This window comes from Euprymna scolopes, chromosome 20, assembly GCF_053919585.1.
Source record: "Euprymna scolopes isolate OS-2025 chromosome 20, ASM5391958v1, whole genome shotgun sequence".
NCBI classification, from domain to species: domain Eukaryota; kingdom Metazoa; phylum Mollusca; class Cephalopoda; order Sepiida; family Sepiolidae; genus Euprymna; species Euprymna scolopes.
In genome coordinates, this window is record NC_136501.1 from 70,218,902 (window position 1) to 70,234,058 (window position 15,157).

Consider the following 15,157-nt stretch of genomic DNA (forward strand, 5'->3'; position numbering starts at 1 on the left):
AGAAACTACCTTCCCCTTTCCCTCACTCCGCTGTTTCATACGACAAAACAGAGATGTGACATTCCAGCTTGAGAGAGAGAGAGAGAACGAAGAATATAAGAGAGGACGAATAAAATACAAACTGAAATCAAGGTCAGTTGACCAGCTTATGCCCCTTTTCCCCAACATTCTCGTTGTTAAACGAAATATACAACAAACTTAATCTTTTGTGAATAAAAGCTAAATGAGTGTCCTTTTCTTTTAGACGGAATACATTCACATACAATCATCGAACTTTTAACTAAGTTTGATTTGTAAAAACTTCGTCTGGAATTAATCACCTCCATTTATTCATTTCCCGAGAGCGATGTCACTAGTAAGACCCTGTTACCATAAAGAAAGCGCCTCTGGGCCAAAAAATCTTCAGCCGGATGGTAGCCTCTTCCCTACACGACCCCCACTTTTTATTTTTTGCAGGTTTTGGGTTCTCTTTTCCGGCTGACTTAAGCAGCTGGCCGAGTTACGTAGGGTGTGGTTGCGAGTCAAATCCAATGGAATAAAGTCTAGCTAATATCGGCGGGTCTAGCTCCGGAAAGAGGAAGAGGAGAGTAGCTGGTCCAGGTTCCAGTGCAGCAATACCTAGCCTAAGGTCCGGTCCTCAGAGGGGGCCTTAGCGGTGAAATATGAGCCTGGACCAGGGTCCACAAGTATTCCACCCACTCCTTGCCGTCCCGCCTCCGCTACTCTGCCTAGTCCGGGTTCTGCCGCCCGTGTCTCTTACTCGCTCGTCGGAACAGGCCCCGTAAAGAGCCACACCCTTAAGACCAGTACAAGTGCTGTCCCTCGCACGTTAGAAGCAGAGTTTCGACCCTTAGGCTACTCTGATAATTTCAGTGTTGCCCTCTTTAGCAGCTGTAGGACTAGGCCAGCTGGGAGAGGTGATTCGGTTCGGTGGGAGAGACCCAGGGCTTCAAATGTCAGCCCCCCGACCCAGAGAATGAACGTACTCCCAGGGCTGGGCTTGAAACATTCGGGTTCTCTCGAATTCTCGCATTTGAGAACCACCGGCCCGGACCAGGCAATCAAGGATGCGGTGCCCGACGACCGGGAGCAGGATTTCAACAATATCATAAGCCTTGACCTAGAGTTCTTGCAGACCATGAAAAGGGATATAGAGCAGCAGCAGCGGGAGCAGCAGCAAATATGACAGTTGTGATGACAATATTAGGACCAGGACATTAGCCCAGGCGGGAGTTAGATGATCGCACTCCAAGAAAAGGAAGGCGGGGACCGCTCACCCCGAACGCAAGAATGGCGCAGTTTGTGACACTGTGACGTCATCAGTTGAGAAGCCATCTGATTGGCCGTCGCTTCCGGGAACCAAGGATTCCCTGTATAACACGATTCCTCCTGGACAACTAACGTCGCCGCCATCCTGTTGGACCCCCCCTCAAACACGCCGGTTCGACAGGCAACAAAAGAATGACTTAGGGGCCCCAGTCTCAGTTGGCACCTGAAGACTACCGTCAGCTATACTACACAATGTATAAGGATTGACGGTAGGCAACATCATCAAGCCATTGCCAACTACAGTAGCCAGACTAGAGAGAAGAATAATATGTCTAGTCACTAGTGACATAAAGAAGAAATCGCTAACTGTGTCTCGAAGGAAGTACTGGCTCAGATACTGGGAGAGCTTAGTATCCCAGCAACGTACATGTGTAGAAGAGCATACGGGGCGTGGGATCTTCTTTTGCCCACGGAAGAAGACGCAGTGAGATTGTCCAGGACCAAATTCAGTGGGGTCAGTTGCGCCTCAAACCAGAGTATCTGAGTAAGAGACACACCAACGTCGCCATTCTATGCGTCCCCTGATATATCAACTCAAAGCAGCTCGAGGCTGTGATGAGCCAGTATGGGGACGTCGAAGCCGTGATGCCAGTGCGTGGTCCCGTAATGTGTTGTTGGGGACTACCAACTAAAAATGAGAGTAGACCACGCCGGTTTCGATAAAATTCCCGCTTTACTCAGATGCGAGACTTGGACAATGAGTGTCATTGTTGAAGGTCGGCAGTCAAGCGGTTGACAATGCTTGAAGCAGGAGCATATGATAAAGGAATGTCCCCAGAAATTTCCCACGGGCGCCCCTGCTGCCACTAAAACTACGGAAACTACTGATACAGTGGCACCAGCAACCCTTGAAAATCCAGACGGGGGGCACAGAACAAAGCCAGGACTGGAACAAAGTCGTAGCAAGAAAATCAGCAAAGACCCCCTCCAAACCAAAAGAGCAGCCCCCGCAAGAACAACGTAAGCAGGCTCCCTCAGGGTCGTCACGTGGCTCATCCACCAAGAGCACAGAGCCGCAATACACGAACAAGAAAAATGATCTGCAGTCGGCGTCCTTGAAAAGGAAAATCCGGTCTCCTCATCAGATTCTGAAGGGGAGCAAGTAGTCAGCAGCAGTCCGGCAGTTGTTGTGGAACTCCAAAAACAAAACCTGAAGAAGGCCAAAACAACCAAGCAGGCTGGGTCCCGTTCCCTATCCCCCATGCATCTAGAGAAGACTGTCTCTACGGTTAAGCCTCCCGAATTCCAGACACCCCCTGCTGAACCGAAATCCCCACCCCTATTTTATTCAACCCCAGCTGGCTCCCGATCGCTATCAAGAGAAAGGTCAGCATCAACAACTAGCCGCAGAGCGGCGTCAACCTGTCCTGTAAGGAGAGAAAAGATCCGGAAGTTTCCCTTCCTCCCCGGAGACCGGATCCGGTAGATAAATCCTCACCACGCAGGTGACAAAATCACGCCCAGGCAGAGGGGACTCAAGCCTCTCCAAAATATATCGACTGCGAATCCTACTCCTTTTAAAAACGCTCCCCCATTTGGGCGTCACACGAGATTGGGACGCACCAAGGCCATGTGGAGCATGATAGAGGCGGGGAAACCAACAATCAAATGTGTAAAGTTGGTGGAGGAGGGGCGCGGATCTCTCAAACATTCGGCGAATAGGTGTGAGGGGAATATCCCACTATAAGTCCACCCTTAGTTATATAGCGCCATAAAGTTAAATTTCCCGCTGGATGGCAGGGGAATTGCGCGAGACAGACGAGTCACGTCCGAGTTGCTTTCGGGTAACCTCGCCTGATCTTGGTTGACTGTGAATAGGCATAATCGCTACGCACTTGAACCTTGTTAGGTTGAACGTAAGGGGTATGAAGTGACGAAGCAAAGCCGCTAGCGTACTGAGGGACCTCATGTCCATGAACATAGATGTGGCCGCGCCGCAAGAAACACTTCGCTTCGGTTGACGATCATTGGGTGCTGGAGGGACATTACAACATTTTTTCAGCATTCGGTTACCGACATAGTAGGGGGTTGACTTGCTAGTTATACGCACTCTTTTTGAAGCGGTTAGTGTTGTACACGCGGATGCTGATGGCAGACTGGCCTTGACCGATATTGCCGTTGAGAATAGATCGTTTCGAATCGTCACGGTTTATGCGCCTAATATCTCATGGGAGCGGGTTTCCTATTTTCGGCGTTTGGAAGTGTTTCTCGGGGGCTCGGACAGGTTAGTCCTAATGGTATATTGAAATGTCATCCTTGATCCCAGGGTAGATAAGGTAGGCAGGACTAGAGGGACGAATGCGTGTGATACCAGCCTGTCTGGTCTGATGGCTTCGTGCCATCTGGTCGATAGGTTTCGGGTAGATAATCCGGGGCGTAATGATGTGGACGTGGCTCTCTAATAAGCCCTCCAGTCCGAGTACTTACTTGGATCGGTTGTTTGTTAGAAGAGGAACCATTAATTACACTACCTGCCCCTCTTTCCACTGGTTAGGTCTCTCCGGCCACAAACTAATTGTGTCCCGGATCAACTTTGATTGGAAGCACAAACTGGCCGGGTACAGGAAGTTGAAGATGGTCGACTTCTGGGAAAAGCTGGCTGGTTCAAGAAGGGGCTAATGGGGGCGATAACCGGGAATAAGTGGTGGGTAAGTGCCAAATCTTGCATTAGAAATCTCTCTGTAAAATACGGTCAACGTCTCGCTCTAAATAAGGCCGAGGCAGAGAAGCGTCTAGAAGATAGGTTGGCCCGGGGGTGGCGAGGGGGGCACCCAACAGATAAACCTAGCTAAGGGGGACCTGAACCTTTCAGGTAGCGAGCGGTATCAGGGCCAGATAACAAGGGCTAGGTTATGTAAGGTGTCCAACGAAGTCGTGAATATAGACACTTCGGAGCGCCGAGCTTACCTCGGGCGCAAATCAGTTAATCACATTAGAGAAATCCAGAGCCCGGAAGGGCGCTCGTTAGTATCGTCTCGGGAGATTTGCGAACGGTTTCGGGTTCACTCTGAAAAGCGCTTCGCACAGTTGTCATTGCCCCGCTTCCAGGAGTTTTACAACTATTTGGCAGTCTCGCCCTGCCTGGAGGTGGCCCGAGCATCTAGATGTGATGGTCGGGTTGCAGAGTGTGAGGTAATTGCTGTGTTGAAGCAGGTGAGATACGACAAATCACTCGGACTCGATGGTCTGCCCTATAAATTGTACTTGAACTGTCGCACATATTCCCATTCTGGCGCACATGTTAAACTCCTGGTTTGACACGGGATCAGGGTTACCAAGGGAGTGTGCAAGCTTCTTCAGAAGAAGGACGGGTGTGATGGAGGGCTAGATGATTACAGACCCATCACGCTCTTAAATGCAGACTTGGAATTTTTTACCATAGTTCTTGCGAATCGTTCGCTGTTTTCCGGTCGGTGCGGCAGGCGTGTCCGTTACCTCCCCTCTTATACGTCCTCGTATTAGAACCTATCCTGCGCAAGCTGAGGAGTAGGGTGACTGGACTGGCCCTACGCGCAATTGAATTCCCTGACGGTGCGCGGGCCAGGGTCTCTGTATTGGCCGATATGTCACCGTGTGCGTGTCGAGCCATTATGACATTCTCGCGGTGATTAAGGAACTCAAACGGTACAAATAAGTAACAGGAGCAGTTGTCAATCTTGGCTAGTCCGTTGGCTTGAGGTTGACCCCCTTGCAAGGCTCGTTAGCACTTCCGGGCTCTTTGGCTGGACGGACGGCCCGGGTCGCATACTTGGAGTTTGGTTCTGACCGGATTTACAGCTCGACAAAAACTGGTCGGAGGTACAGGCAAAGGTCGGAGCGTTGGCGAGGACTTGGCCTCAGAGGGGGTTATCCCTCAAAGAAAGAGCGGAAGTGTGTACTACATACGTCGTTCCGCTCGTCTTTTATACCATGGTTGGACTTCCCCTGCCTGCTGGTCGTCTTGTGGCTTTGACTTAGTTGCTCTTGTCAATTTTGTAGAATGGGCGTCAGCCACTCGTCCGTAGACAGGTCTGTACTCAACGTCCGATTAATGGGGGCTGGGGATGCCAGATTTGATGAGGCGTTCCTGAGTAGAACTCTGGTAGAAAAATCTGCGTGGGGTACTGCGGTCGGTAGAGCGTTTCCCGACCTCATCCCCGATCACTAGGTCGAAGATAGACGTAGACCGAGAAAACAAACGCAGTTTTATGACGAATGCAGAGGGGCGCTCAGAGTAGTGCCGTGGTCCAGTGACCTCGCCCAGCTAAGAAGGGAATTTTAAAGGGAGTTAGTGGAGAGAGCCGCATCGCACCCACTATGGAAACCGGCTAGGGGGCCAAGAGTCCCCGAATTTGGAGATCAAAATACTGCCGAAGGATCTCATTCAGCAGCATCAGTAGTAGCAGCAACTCCAGAACCACCACTGCAGCCGCAGGAGCAGCAATTCAAAGAGCACTTTTCAGGGCTAGGTTCCTACGAAAGACCTTCCCCTTTATTTTACTGCCATCACCTCCTGCAACTTCCAGCGAGCCTGCAGCCTCAATCTCCTGCAACTTCCAGCGATCCTGAATACTTTAGCCTCCTGCACCTCCTGCCTGCAGCCTCAGCTTCCTGCACCTCCTGTTTGCAAGCTAAGCTTACTGCCCTTCCTGCCTGCACCGTTTATTTTCCTGCACCTCCTGCCTGCAGCTTCAGTTTCCTGTATCTCCTGCCTGAAATACTCAGCCTTCCTCCGGTGCAGCTCGGTTATGCTTGCAGTCTGCAGCCTCCCTGTTCCAGTCCCGGGCGCTATTTCTAGACTGCTCCAGTGTCTCGGCCCCGGTTCCTGAACGATCCAGGCCAGGACTGGGACTCTAGATCGCCCTAACATCTAGGTTCTCGTTCCTGATTCCTGATCCAGACTTCCAGTACGGTCAGCTTACTGCTCCAGATCTGATAAACACCTCGACCATTCCAACGTCCAGCCGACCAGTTCCTACCATATTTATTTCTGACAAATAAAAAGGCGATCTTTCGTCCTTTAAACGAATATCCTGTGGCTGTCATTCTTCTTTGCATACTCACCGTTTTTCTACGTGTGCCGATCTTGTTAACCGATTGTCTCCGCAACAGCCTGTCTTGATTTTCTGACACTCACATCGAGTAGAGGTAAGAGGAAAATTGCACTAATTATTCCGACTTGAAATATGAGATTTCAAAGATTTGGAAATTGAACAAGTTGAGGTAGTCTCTGTTGTAGTGGGGGCATTACGATCGGTTACGAAAGACTTTGACAAAGTTGGATTTGGGAATAACAGCAGAAATTTTGGAGAACTTTGTTTACTTCGAACAGCCAGAATTATTCGGAAAATATTGAGAAAATAGGGTAGCTGCAATAACTAACACTACTGGGTGAAGTTTGCTATTGCAGTTCAACACCCCAGAAAAACATCAATCTTGTGAACTGAAATAATAATATTAATAATAATAATAATAATAATAATAATAATAATAATAATAATAATAAAAATAACGATGATAATAATAATAATAATATTAATAATACTAAGTATAATAATAATGATAATAACAATAATGATAATAATAATAATAATAATGATTATGATAATAGTAATGATGATGATAATATTAATGCTAATTGTTATGATAATGACAATAATAATAATAATAATAATAATAATAATAATAATAATAATAATAATAATAATAATAATAATAATACTCGCCAGTATAAAAATGAATTACGTTTGTTATAAAATGGTTAAAAAAAAAACTGCCTTAGTTAATCAGGTTTCGGCGAAAATCAAAGTTAAATTAATTGAACATGTAATGCTACGTGTCTTAGCAATAATGGATATGCGTAATATTATGCGTAACTGAAATTAGTATGTCCATTTAATAGTGTGTAATTTCCTGAGAATTTTGTTTATATTTTTCTAAACAGATTTATGAATAACCAGAAAATTTCCGTAAGAGTTTTTCATATATTTACAATTAAATCTGGATGCCTTCATACATATTACAATCGGTAGTTAGTTATAATCTTAATAGCATTTTGTCATTCATGCAACCATACATTGTTGTCTTAATTTCGCTATGTTTGATACATAATATAGTAATTTTAAGAATAATTAGAATGAATACTAAAATGTGTTAGATGTTTAAAACTTACTCAACAGAAAGAAATTGATAAATGAAGAGAAGTACATAGTTTCTTTTTCTTACCGGTTTTAATCAATCTATAGACTTAGGGACTTATACTTGTTTAAGGTCTGACCAAATTAGAAATTCAAAATGGAGATGGATTGGCACTTTTCTAACTTGCCAAAATTGCTTAAACCTGCTTCAATAGATATAGTAAAGTTACGTGTATGTATGCAAATAAACACCTTTAGCGGTTTTTTCTTTATAAAATACGTAATAGTATATACTCATAAGTTAAAGATACTCTTTTCTTATTTTGATATTAACGATTTTGCTATCATAATAAGAATAAATAATCTTTATCTCATGAGTATTTATGATTTCGTATCATATATTTTTACATAGAAGTCACCCCTTATCAAGATCCACTCACTCGAGGAAAACTGTTATAGAGTGTACAGTAGTCAGTCGGATGATATTGTACTAATCGTTTGTAAAAAATTGGTAAATTGGGTTATTTAAAGGGCAGACAATCAAGAATTCATTTCTGTTGGACTTGAAGGCAATCAAATTTCAGTCAGCTGGGAAGCAGACAAATAAAAAATAGTTTTACACGCGTGCAGTTCTAAGAAAGACGATTTATTCATGGAATCTATGTGTTGATAGATAAAGAGTGGGGGAATTTATTGACAGTAGCTTCAGCGAAACCGGTGATTTTCCTGTAAAGATTAGCAAAAGGGGGCCAGAGATTGGATCTCAGACGAGCACCTTCCATGGAAACAACACTAACATAAAGACAGACTCGCAAGTCTCTTTTGTGAGAAAGAGGTTGTAGGGAAGAGAAAAGAGCGTCCACACAAAGCTATGAAGTCTATTTTGAACTGTCAAGGCAGGATAAGCTATTTCTATCAGCACATGTCCAAATGTAGCAAGAGTACCCGATCTTCGGACGTACTTGCTTTTATATAGATAGAGAATTGCATCAGCAGTGAAATATCTACTAGAGCAGTAGAAGGATCTCACAAATGTTCCAGTTACCTTGGTAACAGATGTGATGTATGTGTTCCCTTTCAGATCAGGAGTAAAGGTCAACCCAGAACATTGTCAAAACATACAACCTCCCTAGGTCGAGTGGCATTAATTTCAGTTGATTCCAAAGGATGATCAGAGCGTTGATAATGAAAAGATAGGAGCTTTGTTTTAGATGCATTAATAGTAACCAGCCACATCATTCCCAATTGTACCACGCGAAAATCTTATGTTTTTTGATTGATTAGCTATAATATATCTTTTGTCATATACTGTCGGATATATTTGAAAAATATACAGAAAATTAGCAGTAGATACACCACTTTTAAAGGGAATTACATATTGTGTCAGAAAAGTTATCGATTAACTTATTTTAATCAAATCTGGAGTAATATTTTACATTCTTCTGATAATAATTCATAGAAACACTCTAGCAAAGCAGGTATTGACTTATTGACGTTAAATTTGAACTCAACTCCAACTCCCACTCCAACGCTAACTCCACTCCAACTCCAACTCCAACTCCAACTCCAAATCTAAATCTAAATTCATATCCAACTGTTCTCTTCTCTTTGCATTTTCCACACTCACACCCAAAGGAAAGAAGACGGCTCTTTTATAGAGAGACCCAACCACAACTCATTTGCATACCCCATCTCCTCACATCACGTGATCATCAGTCCATAAATACTCGGGGGCGGCCATTTTAATTTTCTCTTTTTTTTTCTTTCCTAACACGAGCCGCACGATGCATGAGGTAAGGTTCATTACTTTTAACCACACTTATTTAACTTTCGTATATAATATGTAGATCTAATTTGGTGCTGTTTATATGAAAGTGTCCGAGTGATGACTTAACTAGTTGGATTTGAATATCAACCTTTCTAACGTAAAACAAAACGTTTACAAAGAGACAACGAACATATTTCCATACGTGTATTGTTTTCAAGAATAATATAACTAAATACGCGTACGCAGCAAATACATTGTAGAGCAACGATATGTTCTATTTAGATTATTATAACAACAAAACAGCAAACATAACTATGTTATCTTATTATTTAAAAGTTAGAATTAATGTACACAGATGTCATCATTCGTCTTCGATAATAGAGGAAATGTTGTATAATATATTCCCATAATTACTATAAAGATAATGTAAATAATTTCAATAAACTTCGAAAGATATGAACATCTAATTGGATAATTTAAACAATGCAAATATTGTTAAAAGATCAGAGAGACATGAATAAAACCAGAGTTCTGTTTTGATTGTTCATCAATCAGAATAAATAAGGAATAAAGTCAGTCACATTGATCACAGCACAATATATATCAGTTGTTTGAAATGATTTATTAAATATCCAATAATTCAAATAATTAAAAGACAGGAACAATGCAAGTAATGGTTAGAACGAAATAATATTGAACATCGACAATAAAGCTTGATGAAATGGCATCATACTGTCTTCAAAGTTTTTACTCGAATTCATTATGGACACATAGGTATTAAATAATATACATATAGGATAAGATATGAGAAATAGTATTCAACGGATCACAGTGTACTTGATATAAACATATGTATACAGAGATGTATATATATATATATATATATATATATATATATATATATATATGTATATTTGATATTGACACACCAGACATGCAGAGCCAAAGATAACATCTACCATGGTTAAACAAAAGTTGGACAGAGTCCAGAATAAAAAAAATCTAGATGTGAAAACTTATCTATTTTCTGGCTTACAAAACCTACACCACTCCATATTCCTTATCGTAATTGCTTAACTAGACTGTTGAAAAATGAGGAAGCCACAGTAGCATAGTTATTAAAAGTTATCCTACCCACATACCATAAACGGTTCATACACAACGCCCTAGCAAGTACAGGCCAATGTGCTGCCTCACTAAAACTTACAAACTCTTCACTGGCCTTGTTGTTGTAGACAGCATTCATGACCACCTCTTCTCAGCAGACTACCTTGAAAAAGAACATGCAGGATGCAGGAGGAAGTGCTTAGGCAGCAATGATTATTTGCTGAATAACAGAACTATTCTTTAAACTCTAGCGAAAATGTAATGGCTTGGATAGATTATCAAAAGCGTACGCCGTAAATGAATACTGCAATGCCTTGATCTTTATGAAATTTATGCGATAATAATAAACAGCATAGCTATACATATGAGGATGTGGCAAACAAATATGACTTTAAACCATAATAATGGAAAATTACAAATTCCAGACATAATAATCATAAGAGGGATTTTTCAATGAGATAGTCTATCTCTCCTGGCAATAGATGCAATAGGCAAATTACTAAGTAAAAGTGAGATTGTCTACAACTGAGCAGTGGTCGGCAACAAGAACCAACTACAAAAGTCAAACACCTGTTCTTCATGGGTGATTCCATGTTCTATGGCAGTTTATATGTCGAATTAAGTGAGCTATTACAAATTGTACATGTCTTCTCTAAATATATCGGAATGAAATTCGGTTTTGATAAATGTGCCAAGTGCTCTATAAGAACTGGAAAGAAATCCCGCATAGAAAACATACAGCTTGATGAGTATACCAAGATCAGAGACCTAGAAGCGCAGTAAAAATGCAATTATCTTGATAGAATGAGAGAAAAAATAAGCAAAGTGTATGTGCGCCATATAAGAACATTTTGTATGAGAGAACCGGCAAAGAAAAACAAAGTGACTGCCATAAACCAATTGGATATGGCAGTGCTGACGTATAACTTTGGTACTGTTGACTGGCCACAGAAAGTAATAAACAGTCTAGACACAAAAACAATAATGTTATGATTATCCGGAGTCATATACAGGCACCAGTGTCTATCAAGGAGGAACGGGTATGTGTTTGTCAAAGATTAACCATCTGTTGATTGTGAGCACTTGGCAATAGCTGATATGCTCCTAGAATCCAAACATTAAAATGGTGTATGAACACCAAGAAAAAAGAAGCCAGAAGAACTACTTTCATCACAAAACTGGCCACACCGTTTGCATGAGGCTCTCTTACAAATGAGACAGAAACATTAAGCAAGCCCGCAACTGAAATTGACCAAAAGTGTCGACAAAATTCACTAAGACCTTCCATTGCAGAAAACTTGAAAAATGGGCTAACCAATAGCGTGCAAATTATTTCCTGGATAAACCATCACAGGAATAAATAGATAAAGAAGACTCTGTAGATTGGCTTAAATAAAGAATCCCTTCACTATGATCATGGGAGAATGATAATGACCGTTAAAGATCAAGGCTTAATGATCATTGCTTTTAAAAATATTTGTCTCAACAAGAACAAGAGCAGGTTCTGCTACACAGACGTAGACAGGGTGAGCCACCTTAAAACCACTTGCAAAGTCCTGTAAAAGGACGGCTACTATAAATCCGACACAATGGAGTGTGTAAATATCTCACCTGGAAAATCTATAACAACCTGAATATCCAATGTAATAGCAAATCCTGGGAACATGTACCAGAAAGAACAGTTGGAAATAAGTCATAACTACTCCACTGTGACTATGAAATTCCTTCAGCTACATACCTAGGCAATGGGACTATTAAACCTGACATAGTGATATGGGACAAAAAGGAGAATGTGGCAACCCTAGTTTAAGTAAGCGTCCCTAATGATGCTGGCCTTAAAAGAACAGACAGGGAGGAAATAACGGTATACCAAGGACTTATGTACGACATGAAAAGAAACTGGAATCTTAAGAAGTTATCAATCATACAAGTCATTATAGGAGCAGCCCGACTAATGAAAAGAAAGTAAAAAACTATCGGGCGAATATACCCGGCGAACCAAGTACAAAAGAAATACAAACAATAGCACTATAAGGGACAGTTATAATCCTTTAAATATCTCTTCGTTGGAGAAACTAAACTGATAGGAGAATGTTTGGCATCCGGCAGAATGCCCCACCCCCAGGAAAAACAAAGTGATAACACACACACACGCGCACCCCCACTTATATATATATATATATATATATATATATATATATATATATATATATATATATATATATGAAGATAGAGAGAGGGAAATAAAGAAATGAATAAGAAGGACAGAGATAGGTTTATACAACCCCATGAATATAGCAGTTTGACCACCTATTGTTGTGAACTTCAGCGTAATGTGATGAAGAGAGTTATTATGTTGGATTGTAAGAGGGTCATCTCTGATTGCTATTAACATTTACTTTCTGTGCAAGCAGAAGTACAGCTCCATATAACACTTTATTTAGTATATTGGGCAGTTATCATATTGTTTTAGTATATGAGCACATTAAATGATTTTTCGCCCGTAGTTAGGTATATATTCGTTTTTATCTGTAATGCTATTTATATACTACCTACTTAGACACCCCCTCGTTATATATCTAAACTTAACGGAACTACAAGAACCCCGAGTTCTTATAACTAAACCACCACCTCCATAACTTTTAACCTTTAACCCTTCAGGTCCCCTATATCTGCCCAGCCACATTTAATCTATGAAATATCATACTAACCATATAACTAGGAATATAGCACAACCTTATTGTGAATACTCTGGCATAATTAATAACGCTTACTCCTTATATTTATATTTCTTATACATATAATTTTAACCACTATATAAATAAAACATCTCAATTAATAAATCGATACAGTATTTCATCATCACAAGTATAAGCATTCCATCGTTGCATATACTTGATTCTTACGTAAGAAAAGAAAAGTTTATCCATTGCCAGACACATTCTGGTCTAGGAGAATTCTTACTCAATCGACCTTCTTAGTGGGGAGAATTTCTTTTTGTAATTGGAAAATGTCGGTTTAGGCTTATAGGTATAGAAACAGATAAAGCATCCAGGCTCTATTTCGATAAAGTAGTTTTCGAAAGAACATAATGCACAATAGTTCATCTAAAATAGTATAGTGTCAAACAAAGTTCCTCTAATAAAATCGCTTTTTAAAAATATGTAGCAAAATCTTAAGAGAGTTTTCAAAAACAATTGAACACTCAAAAATCTGAGTTTAATGAACATATTGATAAAAACCAAAATGATGTGTCGGCTTATTTTACAACCCTTTCCTATTTTAAATATGTACATCGATATATTTTTTTACATGGACGTAATCACTTACGATTAGGATAGCTTCTGTACATTCATATCTGACCTAAATCTGCATTCCATGTTTAAAAAGGGTGTGTCCTCTATAGTATCAGACCTGATCGAATGGTTAATTGTAGACATAGACCGATTCATACCATCCAAAAAAATTCCAGCAAAAACCTAACAGCCAGCCATCGTTCTGCCCTGAATGGGCTGATGCCATCGCGCACAGAAATCACTTTTTCCATAGCTACCAACGTAATAGATGTGCTGAGACTAAAGCTGCTTTCAGGACTGCCAGCAACCACTGTAAAAGCGTAATGAAACATGCAAGAGAGCTATATGCTCAGTCTGTTAAATCCAAAGTAGCCGAGCAGCGGCTTGGTTCCCACCAGTTCTGGCAAATAGCAAACAGAATCTTGAACAGAAGCGTGCGTTCTATCCCAACTATCGTCAATGGACCTGTGGTCATCTCCTCAGCATAAGACAACCCAAACAATTTGTCAAGAACTTTGTAGCTAATTCTACCCTATGCGACAATGACCATCAACTCCCTGAATTTCCTCCTATAACAGACACTACTCTATGCAACATACAACCATCTGTGCGTGAGGTCGCCAAGCTAATCAAGAACCTTGATTAAAGTAAAGCAAATGGCCCTGCCGGCATTCCAGTTATAGTGTTAAAAAAGTTCCAACCAGAAATTGCCCCCATACTTACAAAACTGTTTAAACGCTGACTTAAGCGCCCTGGAAAACCTCATCGTTATGCCCTGTATTAAATAATTCAGGTGAAAAGTCATCTCCCTCTCAGTACAGACAAATAAGTCTCCTGTATGTCATGAGTAAGTTGTTGGAATCCATATTAAATAAAGGAGTAGTCAACCACCTCAACAGAAACAACATTATTAGTGACATGCAATATGGTTTCCGCTCTGCAAGATCTACAGCAGATGTGCTAACGTTTATATCACATAGGATTAGTGAATCTCTTGACAAAGGTTTCCTTTCTAGGGTAATTGCTCTTGACATATCGAAGGACTTCGATAAAGTATGGAATAAGAGATTACTTCACAATATTTCCAGCTACGGTATTACTGTAAATGTTTTCTCAATCATTAAACCATTTCTCTCTGATAAGTTCATACGAGTAGTGGTTGATGGGCAGAAATCAGAGGCCCCGAGTATTAATGCTGGAGTCCCCCATAGGTCGATCCTGGGCCGAACACTCTTCCTGATCTGCATCAATTATCTCCCAAAACACATACTTATATCATTCGTTGACACTCAATGCTGATGACACGACTATCTATGGCAACACATCAAAGGCCGTAAATGACAAAGTTCTCTCTAATTTTCCCCCTCTGATCTTGAGCAAGTGGTACAATGGAGGAAGAGGTGGCTCGTCACTTTTAATGCATCCAAAACCAAGCTTTTATCTTTACATCATCAACGCTCTGATCCCCATCTTAAATGGATGACTCTCGTCTTGGAGAGGCCCCATGTTTTGACAAGCTTCTGGGTTTGACCTTTACTCCT